This window comes from Triturus cristatus, chromosome 8, assembly GCF_964204655.1.
Source record: "Triturus cristatus chromosome 8, aTriCri1.1, whole genome shotgun sequence".
In the NCBI taxonomy this organism is placed as follows: domain Eukaryota; kingdom Metazoa; phylum Chordata; class Amphibia; order Caudata; family Salamandridae; genus Triturus; species Triturus cristatus.
In genome coordinates, this window is record NC_140591.1 from 736,284,115 (window position 1) to 736,310,896 (window position 26,782).

Consider the following 26,782-nt stretch of genomic DNA (forward strand, 5'->3'; position numbering starts at 1 on the left):
GTACACAGTAACAAAGAAACCGATGACTTTTATAAAAAGGTGTCATGTGTGTCTCTTACTTTGCACAAAAAGTGCCAGAGATGACTTCATTTGCAGTCACTTGAAAAGTAGGGATTCTCCAATAAATGGTAAATGGTTGAAACAAATCTGAAGAAATGCATGACATACCTGTGTGTGTGTGTGTACGCATGTATGTATATATAGGGAGAGAGAGAGCGTCAATATAAACAGACTTTATTTCAATCAAGCTGTCTTTTCTATCCTTCAGGAGCAGAATGTTCTGATCATCAGCGCTCCAGAATGTAGTGTTTTCTTGGCAAGCATCACATATTGTGATGTGTTAGCTAAAAGTTCCATATCCTAGAGACTGATATATTCCTCTGTACTTGTACCTTGGGGATTCATCAAAACCTGGCATCATAAGCAGCTTTCTACTGCCACAGACTGGACAGCGAAACAATTTAAAATATCCCAGAAAAAGAAAATAAGCATGCTTAATCAGAGCTTTCTGGACAGGAAGGACATTTGAGCAAGTGAGGAATAAGCACTGCTTTTGTTAATTTGCATAGGCAGAATAGAGACTTCTGGGAAAAGGCCGAAATTACAGTCACAGAAAATGGCTGCATCTATAGAGAACGCTAAGAAGTGTTGGCAGCTTTTCCTCTGACCCTGGCCACTTTTACAAGCAATCCTATGATAGTCAGCAGGACCTACCCTAAAAAGGAAGGGGCATCCACTTGGACCCTTTCCACCTTTTCTAAATCTCGCCTGATCGAGCTAAATTGAGCACTGATTGAGCAGATAAGCACATGTCATTCTCATTTCAGAAAGGTATTGGTTAGCTTGCTGCTAGCAGCTCAGTTATGTTATGATGTTAGAGGCTATGCAAGGAATGCTTTAGTCCAGCGATATGCAGTTTTTATTGCGCCTTGCATTCAGCAGGAAGATCTTTAGCTTGAATCTGTGGCCTAGGTATTCACCTTGGTATTTCTTTTGGCACAAAGTGAAGGAGTATTTGAGAGAAAATGCACAATGTGTTTCTTATGTTGTTATGAACAACTTGTTACTCTTTCTCATTAAGCTTCAGCCACTGCAGAAATATATAAATAAGGGCTGACTTCCTGTAAGACGTGTCCAAAGCTGGGACGGAATAAAAGGAGACACTTGTAAATGATAGTGCTATCGTTTGAGAAAGGGTAAGTTGAGACTGACTTTCATGCGTATTCACAGACCAAGCATCATAAAGATACCAGCATGATCTTCATTGCGGGCTTAGAGCCGGTATTAGCTTTTGAGAGGTAAGAGGATTTTGAGGGCTCGTTGGTCTAGGGGTATGATTCTCGCTTTGGGTGCGAGAGGTCCCGGGTTCAAATCCTGGACGAGCCCTTTTCTTGGTACTCTTTTCAAGTTGTTTTGAAGTTTGCGTTTCAAAACCAACATCAATTTTTTCTTTGCAGTAGTGGATAATTCTTTGCTAGAGTCTCATGCTTCAGCCCTGCCCAGTCTGAGCTAATACCAAACATCTGGTCTTGCATGGCATGTACGAGCGTTCAGCTAGGGATGTCGGGCAGGTTGCATGAAAGAAATCTAAAGCCAGAGGCCCATGGAATAGCCAGTTCGGAGCAGTTTCATTACAGAAAAATCAACTGTAGGTATCTGTTTCTGTAGGGTAGTGGTTATCACGTTTGCCTCACACGCGAAAGGTCCCCGGTTTGAAACCGGGCAGAAACAGTTGTTATATTGTGTTGGCTACAATGTTGATAGGTGCCGTTTTGCCATGGAATTGTCCAAGCCCTGAAGATTATTTCATGCAATCTCGTTCCAAGAAAGGGAATTCTCTCAAAACACTAAAGTAATCGGCGTGTGGATGTATCTGTTGGTTCTCAGACCTTGCTTTCAAAAGAGCCCTGCAATCGGTTCACTGCTCACCTAGAACAAGCATTAACATGGAGAATTGTTGGCACCAACAGGAATCTTATTTTAGTGGAGTGTTTCTGGCTTTGAGTGTAGAGGCCCTCGGCTCAATTCCAAGATGATCTTTCTCAAGGTGATGATACAAATGCATTGTCACCTTTACGTTTAATGTCAGAATCATTTATTTCCAGTTGGTGGTGTAAGAATGTTTGCAACAGTATGGCGATTTTTCCTAGCCATGCATGAATGAAAGCATATCACTCGCCTTTAGGTGTTTTTCTAATACATTGATATTTGCATCTTCCTTCCTAGCCTGCATGTTTGACTATCTTACAGGCTGCATGTAATAAGTATCACATCAGGGCCCTTCTTCTACTCAATTCACAACTGTTCTATCACGACATAGATAAGAAAGCTGCATCTGCTTTTGTTGTGTAGTGGTAATCAGGTTTACCTGACGTGTGAAAGCCCCATGCTTTGAAAGTACACAGTAACAAAGAAACCGATGACTTTTATAAAAAGGTGTCATGTGTGTCTCTTACTTTGCACAAAAAGTGCCAGAGATGACTTCATTTGCAGTCACTTGAAAAGTAGGGATTCTCCAATAAATGGTAAATGGTTGAAACAAATCTGAAGAAATGCATGACATACCTGTGTGTGTGTGTGTACGCATGTATGTATATATAGGGAGAGAGAGAGCGTCAATATAAACAGACTTTATTTCAATCAAGCTGTCTTTTCTATCCTTCAGGAGCAGAATGTTCTGATCATCAGCGCTCCAGAATGTAGTGTTTTCTTGGCAAGCATCACATATTGTGATGTGTTAGCTAAAAGTTCCATATCCTAGAGACTGATATATTCCTCTGTACTTGTACCTTGGGGATTCATCAAAACCTGGCATCATAAGCAGCTTTCTACTGCCACAGACTGGACAGCGAAACAATTTAAAATATCCCAGAAAAAGAAAATAAGCATGCTTAATCAGAGCTTTCTGGACAGGAAGGACATTTGAGCAAGTGAGGAATAAGCACTGCTTTTGTTAATTTGCATAGGCAGAATAGAGACTTCTGGGAAAAGGCCGAAATTACAGTCACAGAAAATGGCTGCATCTATAGAGAACGCTAAGAAGTGTTGGCAGCTTTTCCTCTGACCCTGGCCACTTTTACAAGCAATCCTATGATAGTCAGCAGGACCTACCCTAAAAAGGAAGGGGCATCCACTTGGACCCTTTCCACCTTTTCTAAATCTCGCCTGATCGAGCTAAATTGAGCACTGATTGAGCAGATAAGCACATGTCATTCTCATTTCAGAAAGGTATTGGTTAGCTTGCTGCTAGCAGCTCAGTTATGTTATGATGTTAGAGGCTATGCAAGGAATGCTTTAGTCCAGCGATATGCAGTTTTTATTGCGCCTTGCATTCAGCAGGAAGATCTTTAGCTTGAATCTGTGGCCTAGGTATTCACCTTGGTATTTCTTTTGGCACAAAGTGAAGGAGTATTTGAGAGAAAATGCACAATGTGTTTCTTATGTTGTTATGAACAACTTGTTACTCTTTCTCATTAAGCTTCAGCCACTGCAGAAATATATAAATAAGGGCTGACTTCCTGTAAGACGTGTCCAAAGCTGGGACGGAATAAAAGGAGACACTTGTAAATGATAGTGCTATCGTTTGAGAAAGGGTAAGTTGAGACTGACTTTCATGCGTATTCACAGACCAAGCATCATAAAGATACCAGCATGATCTTCATTGCGGGCTTAGAGCCGGTATTAGCTTTTGAGAGGTAAGAGGATTTTGAGGGCTCGTTGGTCTAGGGGTATGATTCTCGCTTTGGGTGCGAGAGGTCCCGGGTTCAAATCCTGGACGAGCCCTTTTCTTGGTACTCTTTTCAAGTTGTTTTGAAGTTTGCGTTTCAAAACCAACATCAATTTTTTCTTTGCAGTAGTGGATAATTCTTTGCTAGAGTCTTATGCTTCAGCCCTGCCCAGTCTGAGCTAATACCAAACATCTGGTCTTGCATGGCATGTACGAGCGTTCAGCTAGGGATGTCGGGCAGGTTGCATGAAAGAAATCTAAAGCCAGAGGCCCATGGAATAGCCAGTTCGGAGCAGTTTCATTACAGAAAAATCAACTGTAGGTATCTGTTTCTGTAGGGTAGTGGTTATCACGTTTGCCTCACACGCGAAAGGTCCCCGGTTTGAAACCGGGCAGAAACAGTTGTTATATTGTGTTGGCTACAATGTTGATAGGTGCCGTTTTGCCATGGAATTGTCCAAGCCCTGAAGATTATTTCATGCAATCTCGTTCCAAGAAAGGGAATTCTCTCAAAACACTAAAGTAATCGGCGTGTGGATGTATCTGTTGGTTCTCAGACCTTGCTTTCAAAAGAGCCCTGCAATCGGTTCACTGCTCACCTAGAACAAGCATTAACATGGAGAATTGTTGGCACCAACAGGAATCTTATTTTAGTGGAGTGTTTCTGGCTTTGAGTGCAGAGGCCCTCGGCTCAATTCCAAGATGATCCTTCTCAAGGTGATGATACAAATGCATTGTCACCTTTACGTTTAATGTCAGAATCATTTATTTCCAGTTGGTGGTGTAAGAATGTTTGCAACAGTATGGCGATTTTTCCTAGCCATGCATGAATGAAAGCATATCACTCGCCTTTAGGTGTTTTTCTAATACATTGATATTTGCATCTTCCTTCCTAGTCTGCATGTTTGACTATCTTACAGGCTGCATGTAATAAGTATCACATCAGGGCCCTTCTTCTACTCAATTCACAACTGTTCTATCACGACATAGATAAGAAAGCTGCATCTGCTTTTGTTGTGTAGTGGTAATCAGGTTTACCTGACGTGTGAAAGCCCCATGCTTTGAAAGTACACAGTAACAAAGAAACCGATGACTTTTATAAAAAGGTGTCATGTGTGTCTCTTACTTTGCACAAAAAGTGCCAGAGATGACTTCATTTGCAGTCACTTGAAAAGTAGGGATTCTCCAATAAATGGTAAATGGTTGAAACAAATCTGAAGAAATGCATGACATACCTGTGTGTGTGTGTGTACGCATGTATGTATATATAGGGAGAGAGAGAGCGTCAATATAAACAGACTTTATTTCAATCAAGCTGTCTTTTCTATCCTTCAGGAGCAGAATGTTCTGATCATCAGCGCTCCAGAATGTAGTGTTTTCTTGGCAAGCATCACATATTGTGATGTGTTAGCTAAAAGTTCCATATCCTAGAGACTGATATATTCCTCTGTACTTGTACCTTGGGGATTCATCAAAACCTGGCATCATAAGCAGCTTTCTACTGCCACAGACTGGACAGCGAAACAATTTAAAATATCCCAGAAAAAGAAAATAAGCATGCTTAATCAGAGCTTTCTGGACAGGAAGGACATTTGAGCAAGTGAGGAATAAGCACTGCTTTTGTTAATTTGCATAGGCAGAATAGAGACTTCTGGGAAAAGGCCGAAATTACAGTCACAGAAAATGGCTGCATCTATAGAGAACGCTAAGAAGTGTTGGCAGCTTTTCCTCTGACCCTGGCCACTTTTACAAGCAATCCTATGATAGTGAGCAGGACCCACCCTAAAAAGGAAGGGGCATCCACTTGGACCCTTTCCACCTTTTCTAAATCTCGCCTGATCGAGCCTGATTGAGCACTGATTGAGCAGATAAGCACATGTCATTCTCATTTCAGAAAGGTATTGGTTAGCTTGCTGCTAGCAGCTCAGTTATGTTAAGATGTTAGAGGCTATGCAAGGAATGCTTTAGTCCAGCGATATGCAGTTTTTATTGCGCCTTGCATTCAGCAGGAAGATCTTTAGCTTGAATCTGTGGCCTAGGTATTCACCTTGGTATTTCTTTTGGCACAAAGTGAAGGAGTATTTGAGAGAAAATGCACAATGTGTTTCTTATGTTGTTATGAACAACTTGTTACTCTTTCTCATTAAGCTTCAGCCACTGCAGAAATATATAAATAAGGGCTGACTTCCTGTAAGACGTGTCCAAAGCTGGGACGGAATAAAAGGAGACACTTGTAAATGATAGTGCTATCGTTTGAGAAAGGGTAAGTTGAGACTGACTTTCATGCGTATTCACAGACCAAGCATCATAAAGATACCAGCATGATCTTCATTGCGGGCTTAGAGCCGGTATTAGCTTTTGAGAGGTAAGAGGATTTTGAGGGCTCGTTGGTCTAGGGGTATGATTCTCGCTTTGGGTGCGAGAGGTCCCGGGTTCAAATCCCGGACGAGCCCTTTTCTTGGTACTCTTTTCACGTTGTTTTGAAGTTTGCGTTTCAAAACCAACATCAATTTTTTCTTTGCAGTAGTGGATAATTCTTTGCTAGAGTCTCATGCTTCAGCCCTGCCCAGTCTGAGCTAATACCAAACATCTGGTCTTGCATGGCATGTACGAGCGTTCAGCTAGGGATGTCGGGCAGGTTGCATGAAAGAAATCTAAAGCCAGAGGCCCATGGAATAGCCAGTTCGGAGCAGTTTCATTACAGAAAAATCAACTGTAGGTATCTGTTTCTGTAGTGTAGTGGTTATCACGTTTGCCTCACACGCGAAAGGTCCCCGGTTCGAAACCGGGCAGAAACAGTTGTTATATTGTGTTGGCTACAATGTTGATAGGTGCCGTTTTGCCATGGAATTGTCCAAGCCCTGAAGATTATTTCATGCAATCTCGTTCCAAGAAAGGGAATTCTCTCAAAACACTAAAGTAATCGGCGTGTGGATGTATCTGTTGGTTCTCAGACCTTGCTTTCAAAAGAGCCCTGCAATCGGTTCACTGCTCATCTAGAACAAGCATTAACATGGAGAATTGTTGGCACCAACAGGAATCTTATTTTAGTGGAGTGTTTCTGGCTTTGAGTGCAGAGGCCCTCGGCTCAATTCCAAGATGATCCTTCTCAAGGTGATGATACAAATGCATTGTCACCTTTACGTTTAATGTCAGAATCATTTATTTCCAGTTGGTGGTGTAAGAATGTTTGCAACAGTATGGCGATTTTTCCTAGCCGTGCATGAATGAAAGCATATCACTCGCCTTTAGGTGTTTTTCTAATACATTGATATTTGCATCTTCCTTCCTAGCCTGCATGTTTGACTATCTTACAGGCTGCATGTAATAAGTATCACATCAGGGCCCTTCTTGTACTCAATTCACAACTGTTCTATCACGACATAGATAAGAAAGCTGCATCTGCTTTTGTTGTGTAGTGGTAATCAGGTTTACCTGACGTGTGAAAGCCCCATGCTTTGAAAGTACACAGTAACAAAGAAACCGATGACTTTTATAAAAAGGTGTCATGTGTGTCTCTTACTTTGCACAAAAAGTGCCAGAGATGACTTCATTTGCAGTCACTTGAAAAGTAGGGATTCTCCAATAAATGGTAAATGGTTGAAACAAATCTGAAGAAATGCATGACATACCTGTGTGTGTGTGTGTACGCATGTATGTATATATAGGGAGAGAGAGAGCGTCAATATAAACAGACTTTATTTCAATCAAGCTGTCTTTTCTATCCTTCAGGAGCAGAATGTTCTGATCATCAGCGCTCCAGAATGTAGTGTTTTCTTGGCAAGCATCACATATTGTGATGTGTTAGCTAAAAGTTCCATATCCTAGAGACTGATATATTCCTCTGTACTTGTACCTTGGGGATTCATCAAAACCTGGCATCATAAGCAGCTTTCTACTGCCACAGACTGGACAGCGAAACAATTTAAAATATCCCAGAAAAAGAAAATAAGCATGCTTAATCAGAGCTTTCTGGACAGGAAGGACATTTGAGCAAGTGAGGAATAAGCACTGCTTTTGTTAATTTGCATAGGCAGAATAGAGACTTCTGGGAAAAGGCCGAAATTACAGTCACAGAAAATGGCTGCATCTATAGAGAACGCTAAGAAGTGTTGGCAGCTTTTCCTCTGACCCTGGCCACTTTTACAAGCAATCCTATGATAGTCAGCAGGACCCACCCTAAAAAGGAAGGGGCATCCACTTGGACCCTTTCCACCTTTTCTAAATCTCGCCTGATCGAGCCTGATTGAGCACTGATTGAGCAGATAAGCACATGTCATTCTCATTTCAGAAAGGTATTGGTTAGCTTGCTGCTAGCAGCTCAGTTATGTTATGATGTTAGAGGCTATGCAAGGAATGCTTTAGTCCAGCGATATGCAGTTTTTATTGCGCCTTGCATTCAGCAGGAAGATCTTTAGCTTGAATCTGTGGCCTAGGTATTCACCTTGGTATTTCTTTTGGCACAAAGTGAAGGAGTATTTGAGAGAAAATGCACAATGTGTTTCTTATGTTGTTATGAACAACTTGTTACTCTTTCTCATTAAGCTTCAGCCACTGCAGAAATATATAAATAGGGGCTGACTTCCTGTAAGACGTGTCCAAAGCTGGGACGGAATAAAAGGAGACACTTGTAAATGATAGTGCTATCGTTTGAGAAAGGGTAAGTTGAGACTGACTTTCATGCGTATTCACAGACCAAGCATCATAAAGATACCAGCATGATCTTCATTGCGGGCTTAGAGCCGGTATTAGCTTTTGAGAGGTAAGAGGATTTTGAGGGCTCGTTGGTCTAGGGGTATGATTCTCGCTTTGGGTGCGAGAGGTCCCGGGTTCAAATCCCGGACGAGCCCTTTTCTTGGTACTCTTTTCAAGTTGTTTTGAAGTTTGCGTTTCAAAACCAACATCAATTTTTTCTTTGCAGTAGTGGATAATTCTTTGCTAGAGTCTCATGCTTCAGCCCTGCCCAGTCTGAGCTAATACCAAACATCTGGTCTTGCATGGCATGTACGAGCGTTCAGCTAGGGATGTCGGGCAGGTTGCATGAAAGAAATCTAAAGCCAGAGGCCCATGGAATAGCCAGTTCGGAGCAGTTTCATTACAGAAAAATCAACTGTAGGTATCTGTTTCTGTAGTGTAGTGGTTATCACGTTTGCCTCACACGCGAAAGGTCCCCGGTTTGAAACCGGGCAGAAACAGTTGTTATATTGTGTTGGCTACAATGTTGATAGGTGCCGTTTTGCCATGGAATTGTCCAAGCCCTGAAGATTATTTCATGCAATCTCGTTCCAAGAAAGGGAATTCTCTCAAAACACTAAAGTAATCGGCGTGTGGATGTATCTGTTGGTTCTCAGACCTTGCTTTCAAAAGAGCCCTGCAATCGGTTCACTGCTCACCTAGAACAAGCATTAACATGGAGAATTGTTGGCACCAACAGGAATCTTATTTTAGTGGAGTGTTTCTGGCTTTGAGTGCAGAGGCCCTCGGCTCAATTCCAAGATGATCCTTCTCAAGGTGATGATACAAATGCATTGTCACCTTTACGTTTAATGTCAGAATCATTTATTTCCAGTTGGTGGTGTAAGAATGTTTGCAACAGTATGGCGATTTTTCCTAGCCATGCATGAATGAAAGCATATCACTCGCCTTTAGGTGTTTTTCTAATACATTGATATTTGCATCTTCCTTCCTAGCCTGCATGTTTGACTATCTTACAGGCTGCATGTAATAAGTATCACATCAGGGCCCTTCTTCTACTCAATTCACAACTGTTCTATCACGACATAGATAAGAAAGCTGCATCTGCTTTTGTTGTGTAGTGGTAATCAGGTTTACCTGACGTGTGAAAGCCCCATGCTTTGAAAGTACACAGTAACAAAGAAACCGATGACTTTTATAAAAAGGTGTCATGTGTGTCTCTTACTTTGCACAAAAAGTGCCAGAGATGACTTCATTTGCAGTCACTTGAAAAGTAGGGATTCTCCAATAAATGGTAAATGGTTGAAACAAATCTGAAGAAATGCATGACATACCTGTGTGTGTGTGTGTACGCATGTATGTATATATAGGGAGAGAGAGAGCGTCAATATAAACAGACTTTATTTCAATCAAGCTGTCTTTTCTATCCTTCAGGAGCAGAATGTTCTGATCATCAGCGCTCCAGAATGTAGTGTTTTCTTGGCAAGCATCACATATTGTGATGTGTTAGCTAAAAGTTCCATATCCTAGAGACTGATATATTCCTCTGTACTTGTACCTTGGGGATTCATCAAAACCTGGCATCATAAGCAGCTTTCTACTGCCACAGACTGGACAGCGAAACAATTTAAAATATCCCAGAAAAAGAAAATAAGCATGCTTAATCAGAGCTTTCTGGACAGGAAGGACATTTGAGCAAGTGAGGAATAAGCACTGCTTTTGTTAATTTGCATAGGCAGAATAGAGACTTCTGGGAAAAGGCCGAAATTACAGTCACAGAAAATGGCTGCATCTATAGAGAACGCTAAGAAGTGTTGGCAGCTTTTCCTCTGACCCTGGCCACTTTTACAAGCAATCCTATGATAGTCAGCAGGACCTACCCTAAAAAGGAAGGGGCATCCACTTGGACCCTTTCCACCTTTTCTAAATCTCGCCTGATCGAGCCTGATTGAGCACTGATTGAGCAGATAAGCACATGTCATTCTCATTTCAGAAAGGTATTGGTTAGCTTGCTGCTAGCAGCTCAGTTATGTTATGATGTTAGAGGCTATGCAAGGAATGCTTTAGTCCAGCGATATGCAGTTTTTATTGCGCCTTGCATTCAGCAGAAGGATCTTTAGCTTGAATCTGTGGCCTAGGTATTCACCTTGGTATTTTTTTTGGCACAAAGTGAAGGAGTATTTGAGAGAAAATGCACAATGTGTTTCTTATGTTGTTATGAACAACTTGTTACTCTTTCTCATTAAGCTTCAGCCACTGCAGAAATATATAAATAAGGGCTGACTTCCTGTAAGACGTGTCCAAAGCTGGGACGGAATAAAAGGAGACACTTGTAAATGATAGTGCTATCGTTTGAGAAAGGGTAAGTTGAGACTGACTTTCATGCGTATTCACAGACCAAGCATCATAAAGATACCAGCATGATCTTCATTGCGGGCTTAGAGCCGGTATTAGCTTTTGAGAGGTAAGAGGATTTTGAGGGCTCGTTGGTCTAGGGGTATGATTCTCGCTTTGGGTGCGAGAGGTCCCGGGTTCAAATCCCGGACGAGCCCTTTTCTTGGTACTCTTTTCAAGTTGTTTTGAAGTTTGCGTTTCAAAACCAACATCAATTTTTTCTTTGCAGTAGTGGATAATTCTTTGCTAGAGTCTCATGCTTCAGCCCTGCCCAGTCTGAGCTAATACCAAACATCTGGTCTTGCATGGCATGTACGAGCGTTCAGCTAGGGATGTCGGGCAGGTTGCATGAAAGAAATCTAAAGCCAGAGGCCCATGGAATAGCCAGTTCGGAGCAGTTTCATTACAGAAAAATCAACTGTAGGTATCTGTTTCTGTAGTGTAGTGGTTATCACGTTTGCCTCACACGCGAAAGGTCCCCGGTTCGAAACCGGGCAGAAACAGTTGTTATATTGTGTTGGCTACAATGTTGATAGGTGCCGTTTTGCCATGGAATTGTCCAAGCCCTGAAGATTATTTCATGCAATCTCGTTCCAAGAAAGGGAATTCTCTCAAAACACTAAAGTAATCGGCGTGTGGATGTATCTGTTGGTTCTCAGACCTTGCTTTCAAAAGAGCCCTGCAATCGGTTCACTGCTCACCTAGAACAAGCATTAACATGGAGAATTGTTGGCACCAACAGGAATCTTATTTTAGTGGAGTGTTTCTGGCTTTGAGTGCAGAGGCCCTCGGCTCAATTCCAAGATGATCCTTCTCAAGGTGATGGTACAAATGCATTGTCACCTTTACGTTTAATGTCAGAATCATTTATTTCCAGTTGGTGGTGTAAGAATGTTTGCAACAGTATAGCGATTTTTCCTAGCCATGCATGAATGAAAGCATATCACTCGCCTTTAGGTGTTTTTCTAATACATTGATATTTGCATCTTCCTTCTTAGCCTGCATGTTTGACTATCTTACAGGCTGCATGTAATAAGTATCACATCAGGGCCCTTCTTCTACTCAATTCACAACTGTTCTATCACGACATAGATAAGAAAGCTGCATCTGCTTTTGTTGTGTAGTGGTAATCAGGTTTACCTGACGTGTGAAAGCCCCATGCTTTGAAAGTACACAGTAACAAAGAAACCGATGACTTTTATAAAAAGGTGTCATGTGTGTCTCTTACTTTGCACAAAAAGTGCCAGAGATGACTTCATTTGCAGTCACTTGAAAAGTAGGGATTCTCCAATAAATGGTAAATGGTTGAAACAAATCTGAAGAAATGCATGACATACCTGTGTGTGTGTGTGTGTGTACGCATGTATGTATATATAGGGAGAGAGAGAGCGTCAATATAAACAGACTTTATTTCAATCAAGCTGTCTTTTCTATCCTTCAGGAGCAGAATGTTCTGATCATCAGCGCTCCAGAATGTAGTGTTTTCTTGGCAAGCATCACATATTGTGATGTGTTAGCTAAAAGTTCCATATCCTAGAGACTGATATATTCCTCTGTACTTGTACCTTGGGGATTCATCAAAACCTGGCATCATAAGCAGCTTTCTACTGCCACAGACTGGACAGCGAAACAATTTAAAATATCCCAGAAAAAGAAAATAAGCATGCTTAATCAGAGCTTTCTGGACAGGAAGGACATTTGAGCAAGTGAGGAATAAGCACTGCTTTTGTTAATTTGCATAGGCAGAATAGAGACTTCTGGGAAAAGGCCGAAATTACAGTCACAGAAAATGGCTGCATCTATAGAGAACGCTAAGAAGTGTTGGCAGCTTTTCCTCTGACCCTGGCCACTTTTACAAGCAATCCTATGATAGTCAGCAGGACCCACCCTAAAAAGGAAGGGGCATCCACTTGGACCCTTTCCACCTTTTCTAAATCTCGCCTGATCGAGCCTGATTGAGCACTGATTGAGCAGATAAGCACATGTCATTCTCATTTCAGAAAGGTATTGGTTAGCTTGCTGCTAGCAGCTCAGTTATGTTATGATGTTAGAGGCTATGCAAGGAATGCTTTAGTCCAGCGATATGCAGTTTTTATTGCGCCTTGCATTCAGCAGGAAGATCTTTAGCTTGAATCTGTGGCCTAGGTATTCACCTTGGTATTTCTTTTGGCACAAAGTGAAGGAGTATTTGAGAGAAAATGCACAATGTGTTTCTTATGTTGTTATGAACAACTTGTTACTCTTTCTCATTAAGCTTCAGCCACTGCAGAAATATATAAATAAGGGCTGACTTCCTGTAAGACGTGTCCAAAGCTGGGACGGAATAAAAGGAGACACTTGTAAATGATAGTGCTATCGTTTGAGAAAGGGTAAGTTGAGACTGACTTTCATGCGTATTCACAGACCAAGCATCATAAAGATACCAGCATGATCTTCATTGCGGGCTTAGAGCCGGTATTAGCTTTTGAGAGGTAAGAGGATTTTGAGGGCTCGTTGGTCTAGGGGTATGATTCTCGCTTTGGGTGCGAGAGGTCCCGGGTTCAAATCCCGGACGAGCCCTTTTCTTGGTACTCTTTTCAAGTTGTTTTGAAGTTTGCGTTTCAAAACCAACATCAATTTTTTCTTTGCAGTAGTGGATAATTCTTTGCTAGAGTCTCATGCTTCAGCCCTGCCCAGTCTGAGCTAATACCAAACATCTGGTCTTGCATGGCATGTACGAGCGTTCAGCTAGGGATGTCGGGCAGGTTGCATGAAAGAAATCTAAAGCCAGAGGCCCATGGAATAGCCAGTTCGGAGCAGTTTCATTACAGAAAAATCAACTGTAGGTATCTGTTTCTGTAGTGTAGTGGTTATCACGTTTGCCTCACACGCGAAAGGTCCCCGGTTTGAAACCGGGCAGAAACAGTTGTTATATTGTGTTGGCTACAATGTTGATAGGTGCCGTTTTGCCATGGAATTGTCCAAGCCCTGAAGATTATTTCATGCAATCTCGTTCCAAGAAAGGGAATTCTCTCAAAACACTAAAGTAATCGGCGTGTGGATGTATCTGTTGGTTCTCAGACCTTGCTTTCAAAAGAGCCCTGCAATCGGTTCACTGCTCACCTAGAACAAGCATTAACATGGAGAATTGTTGGCACCAACAGGAATCTTATTTTAGTGGAGTGTTTCTGGCTTTGAGTGCAGAGGCCCTCGGCTCAATTCCAAGATGATCCTTCTCAAGGTGATGATACAAATGCATTGTCACCTTTACGTTTAATGTCAGAATCATTTATTTCCAGTTGGTGGTGTAAGAATGTTTGCAACAGTATGGCGATTTTTCCTAGCCATGCATGAATGAAAGCATATCACTCGCCTTTAGGTGTTTTTCTAATACATTGATATTTGCATCTTCCTTCCTAGCCTGCATGTTTGACTATCTTACAGGCTGCATGTAATAAGTATCACATCAGGGCCCTTCTTCTACTCAATTCACAACTGTTCTATCACGACATAGATAAGAAAGCTGCATCTGCTTTTGTTGTGTAGTGGTAATCAGGTTTACCTGACGTGTGAAAGCCCCATGCTTTGAAAGTACACAGTAACAAAGAAACCGATGACTTTTATAAAAAGGTGTCATGTGTGTCTCTTACTTTGCACAAAAAGTGCCAGAGATGACTTCATTTGCAGTCACTTGAAAAGTAGGGATTCTCCAATAAATGGTAAATGGTTGAAACAAATCTGAAGAAATGCATGACATACCTGTGTGTGTGTGTGTACGCATGTATGTATATATAGGGAGAGAGAGAGCGTCAATATAAACAGACTTTATTTCAATCAAGCTGTCTTTTCTATCCTTCAGGAGCAGAATGTTCTGATCATCAGCGCTCCAGAATGTAGTGTTTTCTTGGCAAGCATCACATATTGTGATGTGTTAGCTAAAAGTTCCATATCCTAGAGACTGATATATTCCTCTGTACTTGTACCTTGGGGATTCATCAAAACCTGGCATCATAAGCAGCTTTCTACTGCCACAGACTGGACAGCGAAACAATTTAAAATATCCCAGAAAAAGAAAATAAGCATGCTTAATCAGAGCTTTCTGGACAGGAAGGACATTTGAGCAAGTGAGGAATAAGCACTGCTTTTGTTAATTTGCATAGGCAGAATAGAGACTTCTGGGAAAAGGCCGAAATTACAGTCACAGAAAATGGCTGCATCTATAGAGAACGCTAAGAAGTGTTGGCAGCTTTTCCTCTGACCCTGGCCACTTTTACAAGCAATCCTATGATAGTCAGCAGGACCTACCCTAAAAAGGAAGGGGCATCCACTTGGACCCTTTCCACCTTTTCTAAATCTCGCCTGATCGAGCCTGATTGAGCACTGATTGAGCAGATAAGCACATGTCATTCTCATTTCAGAAAGGTATTGGTTAGCTTGCTGCTAGCAGCTCAGTTATGTTATGATGTTAGAGGCTATGCAAGGAATGCTTTAGTCCAGCGATATGCAGTTTTTATTGCGCCTTGCATTCAGCAGGAAGATCTTTAGCTTGAATCTGTGGCCTAGGTATTCACCTTGGTATTTCTTTTGGCACAAAGTGAAGGAGTATTTGAGAGAAAATGCACAATGTGTTTCTTATGTTGTTATGAACAACTTGTTACTCTTTCTCATTAAGCTTCAGCCACTGCAGAAATATATAAATAAGGGCTGACTTCCTGTAAGACGTGTCCAAAGCTGGGACGGAATAAAAGGAGACACTTGTAAATGATAGTGCTATCGTTTGAGAAAGGGTAAGTTGAGACTGACTTTCATGCGTATTCACAGACCAAGCATCATAAAGATACCAGCATGATCTTCATTGCGGGCTTAGAGCCGGTATTAGCTTTTGAGAGGTAAGAGGATTTTGAGGGCTCGTTGGTCTAGGGGTATGATTCTCGCTTTGGGTGCGAGAGGTCCCGGGTTCAAATCCCGGACGAGCCCTTTTCTTGGTACTCTTTTCAAGTTGTTTTGAAGTTTGCGTTTCAAAACCAACATCAATTTTTTCTTTGCAGTAGTGGATAATTCTTTGCTAGAGTCTCATGCTTCAGCCCTGCCCAGTCTGAGCTAATACCAAACATCTGGTCTTGCATGGCATGTACGAGCGTTCAGCTAGGGATGTCGGGCAGGTTGCATGAAAGAAATCTAAAGCCAGAGGCCCATGGAATAGCCAGTTCGGAGCAGTTTCATTACAGAAAAATCAACTGTAGGTATCTGTTTCTGTAGTGTAGTGGTTATCACGTTTGCCTCACACGCGAAAGGTCCCCGGTTTGAAACCGGGCAGAAACAGTTGTTATATTGTGTTGGCTACAATGTTGATAGGTGCCGTTTTGCCATGGAATTGTCCAAGCCCTGAAGATTATTTCATGCAATCTCGTTCCAAGAAAGGGAATTCTCTCAAAACACTAAAGTAATCGGCGTGTGGATGTATCTGTTGGTTCTCAGACCTTGCTTTCAAAAGAGCCCTGCAATCGGTTCACTGCTCACCTAGAACAAGCATTAACATGGAGAATTGTTGGCACCAACAGGAATCTTATTTTAGTGGAGTGTTTCTGGCTTTGAGTGCAGAGGCCCTCGGCTCAATTCCAAGATGATCCTTCTCAAGGTGATGATACAAATGCATTGTCACCTTTACGTTTAATGTCAGAATCATTTATTTCCAGTTGGTGGTGTAAGAATGTTTGCAACAGTATGGCGATTTTTCCTAGCCATGCATGAATGAAAGCATATCACTCGCCTTTAGGTGTTTTTCTAATACATTGATATTTGCATCTTCCTTCCTAGCCTGCATGTTTGACTATCTTACAGGCTGCATGTAATAAGTATCACATCAGGGCCCTTCTTCTACTCAATTCACAACTGTTCTATCACGACATAGATAAGAAAGCTGCATCTGCTTTTGTTGTGTAGTGGTAATCAGGTTTACCTGACGTGTGAAAGCCCCATGCTTTGAAAGTACACAGTAACAAAGAAACCGATGACTTTTATAAAAAGGTGTCATGTGTGTCTCTTACTTTGCACAAAAAGTGCCAGAGATGACTTCATTTGCAGTCACTTGAAAAGTAGGGATTCTCCAATAAATGGTAAATGGTTGAAACAAATCTGAAGAAATGCATGACATACCTGTGTGTGTGTGTGTACGCATGTATGTATATATAGGGAGAGAGAGAGCGTCAATATAAACAGACTTTATTTCAATCAAGCTGTCTTTTCTATCCTTCAGGAGCAGAATGTTCTGATCATCAGCGCTCCAGAATGTAGTGTTTTCTTGGCAAGCATCACATATTGTGATGTGTTAGCTAAAAGTTCCATATCCTAGAGACTGATATATTCCTCTGTACTTGTACCTTGGGGATTCATCAAAACCTGGCATCATAAGCAGCTTTCTACTGCCACAGACTGGACAGCGAAACAATTTAAAATATCCCAGAAAAAGAAAATAAGCATGCTTAATCAGAGCTTTCTGGACAGGAAGGACATTTGAGCAAGTGAGGAATAAGCACTGCTTTTGTTAATTTGCATAGGCAGAATAGAGACTTCTGGGAAAAGGCCGAAATTACAGTCACAGAAAATGGCTGCATCTATAGAGAACGCTAAGAAGTGTTGGCAGCTTTTCCTCTGACCCTGGCCACTTTTACAAGCAATCCTATGATAGTCAGCAGGACCCACCCTAAAAAGGAAGGGGCATCCACTTGGACCCTTTCCACCTTTTCTAAATCTCGCCTGATCGAGCCTGATTGAGCACTGATTGAGCAGATAAGCACATGTCATTCTCATTTCAGAAAGGTATTGGTTAGCTTGCTGCTAGCAGCTCAGTTATGTTATGATGTTAGAGGCTATGCAAGGAATGCTTTAGTCCAGCGATATGCAGTTTTTATTGCGCCTTGCATTCAGCAGGAAGATCTTTAGCTTGAATCTGTGGCCTAGGTATTCACCTTGGTATTTCTTTTGGCACAAAGTGAAGGAGTATTTGAGAGAAAATGCACAATGTGTTTCTTATGTTGTTATGAACAACTTGTTACTCTTTCTCATTAAGCTTCAGCCACTGCAGAAATATATAAATAAGGGCTGACTTCCTGTAAGACGTGTCCAAAGCTGGGACGGAATAAAAGGAGACACTTGTAAATGATAGTGCTATCGTTTGAGAAAGGGTAAGTTGAGACTGACTTTCATGCGTATTCACAGACCAAGCATCATAAAGATACCAGCATGATCTTCATTGCGGGCTTAGAGCCGGTATTAGCTTTTGAGAGGTAAGAGGATTTTGAGGGCTCGTTGGTCTAGGGGTATGATTCTCGCTTTGGGTGCGAGAGGTCCCGGGTTCAAATCCCGAACGAGCCCTTTTCTTGGTACTCTTTTCAAGTTGTTTTGAAGTTTGCGTTTCAAAACCAACATCAATTTTTTCTTTGCAGTAGTGGATAATTCTTTGCTAGAGTCTCATGCTTCAGCCCTGCCCAGTCTGAGCTAATACCAAACATCTGGTCTTGCATGGCATGTACGAGCGTTCAGCTAGGGATGTCGGGCAGGTTGCATGAAAGAAATCTAAAGCCAGAGGCCCATGGAATAGCCAGTTCGGAGCAGTTTCATTACAGAAAAATCAACTGTAGGTATCTGTTTCTGTAGTGTAGTGGTTATCACGTTTGCCTCACACGCGAAAGGTCCCCGGTTTGAAACCGGGCAGAAACAGTTGTTATATTGTGTTGGCTACAATGTTGATAGGTGCCGTTTTGCCATGGAATTGTCCAAGCCCTGAAGATTATTTCATGCAATCTCGTTCCAAGAAAGGGAATTCTCTCAAAACACTAAAGTAATCGGCGTGTGGATGTATCTGTTGGTTCTCAGACCTTGCTTTCAAAAGAGCCCTGCAATCGGTTCACTGCTCACCTAGAACAAGCATTAACATGGAGAATTGTTGGCACCAACAGGAATCTTATTTTAGTGGAGTGTTTCTGGCTTTGAGTGCAGAGGCCCTCGGCTCAATTCCAAGATGATCCTTCTCAAGGTGATGATACAAATGCATTGTCACCTTTACGTTTAATGTCAGAATCATTTATTTCCAGTTGGTGGTGTAAGAATGTTTGCAACAGTATGGCGATTTTTCCTAGCCATGCATGAATGAAAGCATATCACTCGCCTTTAGGTGTTTTTCTAATACATTGATATTTGCATCTTCCTTCCTAGCCTGCATGTTTGACTATCTTACAGGCTGCATGTAATAAGTATCACATCAGGGCCCTTCTTCTACTCAATTCACAACTGTTCTATCACGACATAGATAAGAAAGCTGCATCTGCTTTTGTTGTGTAGTGGTAATCAGGTTTACCTGACGTGTGAAAGCCCCATGCTTTGAAAGTACACAGTAACAAAGAAACCGATGACTTTTATAAAAAGGTGTCATGTGTGTCTCTTACTTTGCACAAAAAGTGCCAGAGATGACTTCATTTGCAGTCACTTGAAAAGTAGGGATTCTCCAATAAATGGTAAATGGTTGAAACAAATCTGAAGAAATGCATGACATACCTGTGTGTGTGTGTGTACGCATGTATGTATATATAGGGAGAGAGAGAGCGTCAATATAAACAGACTTTATTTCAATCAAGCTGTCTTTTCTATCCTTCAGGAGCAGAATGTTCTGATCATCAGCGCTCCAGAATGTAGTGTTTTCTTGGCAAGCATCACATATTGTGATGTGTTAGCTAAAAGTTCCATATCCTAGAGACTGATATATTCCTCTGTACTTGTACCTTGGGGATTCATCAAAACCTGGCATCATAAGCAGCTTTCTACTGCCACAGACTGGACAGCGAAACAATTTAAAATATCCCAGAAAAAGAAAATAAGCATGCTTAATCAGAGCTTTCTGGACAGGAAGGACATTTGAGCAAGTGAGGAATAAGCACTGCTTTTGTTAATTTGCATAGGCAGAATAGAGACTTCTGGGAAAAGGCCGAAATTACAGTCACAGAAAATGGCTGCATCTATAGAGAACGCTAAGAAGTGTTGGCAGCTTTTCCTCTGACCCTGGCCACTTTTACAAGCAATCCTATGATAGTCAGCAGGACCTACCCTAAAAAGGAAGGGGCATCCACTTGGACCCTTTCCACCTTTTCTAAATCTCGCCTGATTGAGCACTGATTGAGCAGATAAGCACATGTCATTCTCATTTCAGAAAGGTATTGGTTAGCTTGCTGCTAGCAGCTCAGTTATGTTATGATGTTAGAGGCTATGAAAGGAATGCTTTAGTCCAGCGATATGCAGTTTTTATTGCGCCTTGCATTCAGCAGAAGGATCTTTAGCTTGAATCTGTGGCCTAGGTATTCACCTTGGTATTTTTTTTGGCACAAAGTGAAGGAGTATTTGAGAGAAAATGCACAATGTGTTTCTTATGTTGTTATGAACAACTTGTTACTCTTTCTCATTAAGCTTCAGCCACTGCAGAAATATATAAATAAGGGCTGACTTCCTGTAAGACGTGTCCAAAGCTGGGACGGAATAAAAGGAGACACTTGTAAATGATAGTGCTATCGTTTGAGAAAGGGTAAGTTGAGACTGACTTTCATGCGTATTCACAGACCAAGCATCATAAAGATACCAGCATGATCTTCATTGCGGGCTTAGAGCCGGTATTAGCTTTTGAGAGGTAAGAGGATTTTGAGGGCTCGTTGGTCTAGGGGTATGATTCTCGCTTTGGGTGCGAGAGGTCCCGGGTTCAAATCCCGGACGAGCCCTTTTCTTGGTACTCTTTTCAAGTTGTTTTGAAGTTTGCGTTTCAAAACCAACATCAATTTTTTCTTTGCAGTAGTGGATAATTCTTTGCTAGAGTCTCATGCTTCAGCCCTGCCCAGTCTGAGCTAATACCAAACATCTGGTCTTGCATGGCATGTACGAGCGTTCAGCTAGGGATGTCGGGCAGGTTGCATGAAAGAAATCTAAAGCCAGAGGCCCATGGAATAGCCAGTTCGGAGCAGTTTCATTACAGAAAAATCAACTGTAGGTATCTGTTTCTGTAGTGTAGTGGTTATCACGTTCGCCTCACACGCGAAAGGTCCCCGGTTCGAAACCGGGCAGAAACAGTTGTTATATTGTGTTGGCTACAATGTTGATAGGTGCCGTTTTGCCATGGAATTGTCCAAGCCCTGAAGATTATTTCATGCAATCTCGTTCCAAGAAAGGGAATTCTCTCAAAACACTAAAGTAATCGGCGTGTGGATGTATCTGTTGGTTCTCAGACCTTGCTTTCAAAAGAGCCCTGCAATCGGTTCACTGCTCACCTAGAACAAGCATTAACATGGAGAATTGTTGGCACCAACAGGAATCTTATTTTAGTGGAGTGTTTCTGGCTTTGAGTGCAGAGGCCCTCGGCTCAATTCCAAGATGATCCTTCTCAAGGTGATGGTACAAATGCATTGTCACCTTTACGTTTAATGTCAGAATCATTTATTTCCAGTTGGTGGTGTAAGAATGTTTGCAACAGTATAGCGATTTTTCCTAGCCATGCATGAATGAAAGCATATCACTCGCCTTTAGGTGTTTTTCTAATACATTGATATTTGCATCTTCCTTCTTAGCCTGCATGTTTGACTATCTTACAGGCTGCATGTAATAAGTATCACATCAGGGCCCTTCTTCTACTCAATTCACAACTGTTCTATCACGACATAGATAAGAAAGCTGCATCTGCTTTTGTTGTGTAGTGGTAATCAGGTTTACCTGACGTGTGAAAGCCCCATGCTTTGAAAGTACACAGTAACAAAGAAACCGATGACTTTTATAAAAAGGTGTCATGTGTGTCTCTTACTTTGCACAAAAAGTGCCAGAGATGACTTCATTTGCAGTCACTTGAAAAGTAGGGATTCTCCAATAAATGGTAAATGGTTGAAACAAATCTGAAGAAATGCATGACATACCTGTGTGTGTGTGTGTGTGTACGCATGTATGTATATATAGGGAGAGAGAGAGCGTCAATATAAACAGACTTTATTTCAATCAAGCTGTCTTTTCTATCCTTCAGGAGCAGAATGTTCTGATCATCAGCGCTCCAGAATGTAGTGTTTTCTTGGCAAGCATCACATATTGTGATGTGTTAGCTAAAAGTTCCATATCCTAGAGACTGATATATTCCTCTGTACTTGTACCTTGGGGATTCATCAAAACCTGGCATCATAAGCAGCTTTCTACTGCCACAGACTGGACAGCGAAACAATTTAAAATATCCCAGAAAAAGAAAATAAGCATGCTTAATCAGAGCTTTCTGGACAGGAAGGACATTTGAGCAAGTGAGGAATAAGCATTGCTTTTGTTAATTTGCATAGGCAGAATAGAGATTTCTGGGAAAAGGCCGAAATTACAGTCACAGAAAATGGCTGCATCTATAGAGAACGCTAAGAAGTGTTGGCAGCTTTTCCTCTGACCCTGGCCACTTTTACAAGCAATCCTATGATAGTCAGCAGGACCCACCCTAAAAAGGAAGGGGCATCCACTTGGACCCTTTCCACCTTTTCTAAATCTCGCCTGATCGAGCCAATTGAGCACTGATTGAGCAGATAAGCACATGTCATTCTCATTTCAGAAAGGTATTGGTTAGCTTGCTGCTAGCAGCTCAGTTATGTTATGATGTTAGAGGCTATGCAAGGAATGCTTTAGTCCAGCGATATGCAGTTTTTATTGCGCCTTGCATTCAGCAGGAAGATCTTTAGCTTGAATCTGTGGCCTAGGTATTCACCTTGGTATTTCTTTTGGCACAAAGTGAAGGAGTATTTGAGAGAAAATGCACAATGTGTTTCTTATGCTGTTATGAACAACTTGTTACTCTTTCTCATTAAGCTTCAGCCACTGCAGAAATATATAAATAAGGGCTGACTTCCTGTAAGACGTGTCCAAAGCTGGGACGGAATAAAAGGAGACACTTGTAAATGATAGTGCTATCGTTTGAGAAAGGGTAAGTTGAGACTGACTTTCATGCGTATTCACAGACCAAGCATCATAAAGATACCAGCATGATCTTCATTGCGGGCTTAGAGCCGTTATTAGCTTTTGAGAGGTAAGAGGATTTTGAGGGCTCGTTGGTCTAGGGGTATGATTCTCGCTTTGGGTACGAGAGGTCCCGGGTTCAAATCCCGGACGAGCCCTTTTCTTGGTACTCTTTTCAAGTTGTTTTGAAGTTTGCGTTTCAAAACCAACATCAATTTTTTCTTTGCAGTAGTGGATAATTCTTTGCTAGAGTCTCATGCTTCAGCCCTGCCCAGTCTGAGCTAATACCAAACATCTGGTCTTGCATGGCATGTACGAGCGTTCAGCTAGGGATGTCGGGCAGGTTGCATGAAAGAAATCTAAAGCCAGAGGCCCATGGAATAGCCAGTTCGGAGCAGTTTCATTACAGAAAAATCAACTGTAGGTATCTGTTTCTGTAGTGTAGTGGTTATCACGTTCGCCTCACACGCGAAAGGTCCCCGGTTCGAAACCGGGCAGAAACAGTTGTTATATTGTGTTGGCTACAATGTTGATAGGTGCCGTTTTGCCATGGAATTGTCCAAGCCCTGAAGATTATTTCATGCAATCTCGTTCCAAGAAAGGGAATTCTCTCAAAACACTAAAGTAATCAGCGTGTGGATGTATCTGTTGGTTCTCAGACCTTGCTTTCAAAAGAGCCCTGCAATCGGTTCACTGCTCACCTAGAACAAGCATTAACATGGAGAATTGTTGGCACCAACAGAAATCTTATTTTAGTGGAGTGTTTCTGGCTTTGAGTGCAGAGGCCCTCGGCTCAATTCCAAGATGATCCTTCTCAAGGTGATGATACAAATGCATTGTCACCTTTACGTTTAATGTCAGAATCATTTATTTCCAGTTGGTGGTGTAAGAATGTTTGCAACAGTATGGCGATTTTTCCTAGCCATGCATGAATGAAAGCATATCACTCGCCTTTAGGTGTTTTTCTAATACATTGATATTTGCATCTTCCTTCCTAGCCTGCATGTTTGACTATCTTACAGGCTGCATGTAATAAGTATCACATCAGGGCCCTTCTTCTACTCAATTCACAACTGTTCTATCACGACATAGATAAGAAAGCTGCATCTGCTTTTGTTGTGTAGTGGTAATCAGGTTTACCTGACGTGTGAAAGCCCCATGCTTTGAAAGTACACAGTAACAAAGAAACCGATGACTTTTATAAATAGGTGTCATGTGCGTCTCTTACTTTGCACAAAAAGTGCCAGAGATGACTTCATTTGCAGTCACTTGAAAAGTAGGGATTCTCCAATAAATGGTAAATGGTTGAAACAAATCTGAAGAAATGCATGACATACCTGTGTGTGTGTGTACGCATGTATGTATATATAGGGAGAGAGAGAGCGTCAATATAAACAGACTTTATTTCAATCAAGCTGTCTTTTCTATCCTTCAGGAGCAGAATGTTCTGATCATCAGCGCTCCAGAATGTAGTGTTTTCTTGGCAAGCATCACATATTGTGATGTGTTAGCTAAAAGTTCCATATCCTAGAGACTGATATATTCCTCTGTACTTGTACCTTGGGGATTCATCAAAACCTGGCATCATAAGCAGCTTTCTACTGCCACAGACTGGACAGCGAAACAATTTAAAATATCCCAGAAAAAGAAAATAAGCATGCTTAATCAGAGCTTTCTGGACAGGAAGGACCTTTGAGCAAGTGAGGAATAAGCACTGCTTTTGTTAATTTGCATAGGCAGAATAGAGACTTCTGGGAAAAGGCCGAAATTACAGTCACAGAAAATGGCTGCATCTATAGAGAACGCTAAGAAGTGTTGGCAGCTTTTCCTCTGACCCTGGCCACTTTTACAAGCAATCCTATGATAGTCAGCAGGACCTACCCTAAAAAGGAAGGGGCATCCACTTGGACACTTTCCACCTTTTCTAAATCTCGCCTGATCGAGCTAAATTGAGCACTGATTGAGCAGATAAGCACATGTCATTCTCATTTCAGAAAGGTATTGGTTAGCTTGCTGCTAGCAGCTCAGTTATGTTATGATGTTAGAGGCTATGCAAGGAATGCTTTAGTCCAGCGATATGCAGTTTTTATTGCGCCTTGCATTCAGCAGGAAGATCTTTAGCTTGAATCTGTGGCCTAGGTATTCACCTTGGTATTTCTTTTGGCACAAAGTGAAGGAGTATTTGAGAGAAAATGCACAATGTGTTTCTTATGTTGTTATGAACAACTTGTTACTCTTTCTCATTAAGCTTCAGCCACTGCAGAAATATATAAATAAGGGCTGACTTCCTGTAAGACGTGTCCAAAGCTGGGACGGAATAAAAGGAGACACTTGTAAATGATAGTGCTATCGTTTGAGAAAGGGTAAGTTGAGACTGACTTTCATGCGTATTCACAGACCAAGCATCATAAAGATACCAGCATGATCTTCATTGCGGGCTTAGAGCCGGTATTAGCTTTTGAGAGGTAAGAGGATTTTGAGGGCTCGTTGGTCTAGGGGTATGATTCTCACTTTGGGTGCGAGAGGTCCCGGGTTCAAATCCCGGACGAGCCCTTTTCTTGGTACTCTTTTCAAGTTGTTTTGAAGTTTGCGTTTCAAAACCAACATCAATTTTTTCTTTGCAGTAGTGGATAATTCTTTGCTAGAGTCTCATGCTTCAGCCCTGCCCAGTCTGAGCTAATACCAAACATCTGGTCTTGCATGGCATGTACGAGCGTTCAGCTAGGGATGTCGGGCAGGTTGCATGAAAGAAATCTAAAGCCAGAGGCCCATGGAATAGCCAGTTCGGAGCAGTTTCATTACAGAAAAATCAACTGTAGGTATCTGTTTCTGTAGTGTAGTGGTTATCACGTTTGCCTCACACGCGAAAGGTCCCCGGTTTGAAACCGGGCAGAAACAGTTGTTATATTGTGTTGGCTACAATGTTGATAGGTGCCGTTTTGCCATGGAATTGTCCAAGCCCTGAAGATTATTTCATGCAATCTCGTTCCAAGAAAGGGAATTCTCTCAAAACACTAAAGTAATCGGCGTGTGGATGTATCTGTTGGTTCTCAGACCTTGCTTTCAAAAGAGCCCTGCAATCGGTTCACTGCTCACCTAGAACAAGCATTAACATGGAGAATTGTTGGCACCAACAGGAATCTTATTTTAGTGGAGTGTTTCTGGCTTTGAGTGCAGAGGCCCTCGGCTCAATTCCAAGATGATCCTTCTCAAGGTGATGATACAAATGCATTGTCACCTTTACGTTTAATGTCAGAATCATTTATTTCCAGTTGGTGGTGTAAGAATGTTTGCAACAGTATGGCGATTTTTCCTAGCCATGCATGAATGAAAGCATATCACTCGCCTTTAGGTGTTTTTCTAATACATTGATATTTGCATCTTCCTTCCTAGCCTGCATGTTTGACTATCTTACAGGCTGCATGTAATAAGTATCACATCAGGGCCCTTCTTCTACTCAATTCACAACTGTTCTATCACGACATAGATAAGAAAGCTGCATCTGCTTTTGTTGTGTAGTGGTAATCAGGTTTACCTGACGTGTGAAAGCCCCATGCTTTGAAAGTACACAGTAACAAAGAAACCGATGACTTTTATAAAAAGGTGTCATGTGTGTCTCTTACTTTGCACAAAAAGTGCCAGAGATGACTTCATTTGCAGTCACTTGAAAAGTAGGGATTCTCCAATAAATGGTAAATGGTTGAAACAAATCTGAAGAAATGCATGACATACCTGTGTGTGTGTGTGTACGCATGTATGTATATATAGGGAGAGAGAGAGCGTCAATATAAACAGACTTTATTTCAATCAAGCTGTCTTTTCTATCCTTCAGGAGCAGAATGTTCTGATCATCAGCGCTCCAGAATGTAGTGTTTTCTTGGCAAGCATCACATATTGTGATGTGTTAGCTAAAAGTTCCATATCCTAGAGACTGATATATTCCTCTGTACTTGTACCTTGGGGATTCATCAAAACCTGGCATCA

The 26,782-nt window shown here is 41.6% G+C and overlaps 10 non-coding genes across 10 annotated transcripts; all 10 read left to right on the forward strand.

The window, feature by feature from the left end:
- The first annotated feature begins 6,108 nt into the window (after nt 1-6,108).
- TRNAP-UGG (transfer RNA proline (anticodon UGG)) lies at nt 6,109-6,180 on the forward strand. The gene has a single exon. It is a non-coding gene; the product is annotated as a tRNA-Pro (tRNA).
- Nucleotides 6,181-6,452: 272 nt separating this feature from the next.
- On the forward strand, nt 6,453-6,525 carry TRNAV-CAC (transfer RNA valine (anticodon CAC)). The gene has a single exon. It is a non-coding gene; the product is annotated as a tRNA-Val (tRNA).
- A 1,980-nt stretch (nt 6,526-8,505) lies between these two features.
- On the forward strand, nt 8,506-8,577 carry TRNAP-UGG (transfer RNA proline (anticodon UGG)). The gene has a single exon. It is a non-coding gene; the product is annotated as a tRNA-Pro (tRNA).
- A 2,325-nt stretch (nt 8,578-10,902) lies between these two features.
- Nucleotides 10,903-10,974, forward strand: TRNAP-UGG (transfer RNA proline (anticodon UGG)). Its single transcript has one exon. It is a non-coding gene; the product is annotated as a tRNA-Pro (tRNA).
- A 272-nt stretch (nt 10,975-11,246) lies between these two features.
- Nucleotides 11,247-11,319, forward strand: TRNAV-CAC (transfer RNA valine (anticodon CAC)). Its single transcript has one exon. It is a non-coding gene; the product is annotated as a tRNA-Val (tRNA).
- Nucleotides 11,320-13,303: 1,984 nt separating this feature from the next.
- On the forward strand, nt 13,304-13,375 carry TRNAP-UGG (transfer RNA proline (anticodon UGG)). Its single transcript has one exon. It is a non-coding gene; the product is annotated as a tRNA-Pro (tRNA).
- A 2,325-nt stretch (nt 13,376-15,700) lies between these two features.
- Nucleotides 15,701-15,772, forward strand: TRNAP-UGG (transfer RNA proline (anticodon UGG)). Its single transcript has one exon. It is a non-coding gene; the product is annotated as a tRNA-Pro (tRNA).
- Nucleotides 15,773-20,484: 4,712 nt separating this feature from the next.
- TRNAP-UGG (transfer RNA proline (anticodon UGG)) lies at nt 20,485-20,556 on the forward strand. The gene has a single exon. It is a non-coding gene; the product is annotated as a tRNA-Pro (tRNA).
- Nucleotides 20,557-20,828: 272 nt separating this feature from the next.
- Nucleotides 20,829-20,901, forward strand: TRNAV-CAC (transfer RNA valine (anticodon CAC)). The gene has a single exon. It is a non-coding gene; the product is annotated as a tRNA-Val (tRNA).
- Nucleotides 20,902-23,228: 2,327 nt separating this feature from the next.
- TRNAV-CAC (transfer RNA valine (anticodon CAC)) lies at nt 23,229-23,301 on the forward strand. Its single transcript has one exon. It is a non-coding gene; the product is annotated as a tRNA-Val (tRNA).
- Nucleotides 23,302-26,782: the final 3,481 nt, after the last annotated feature.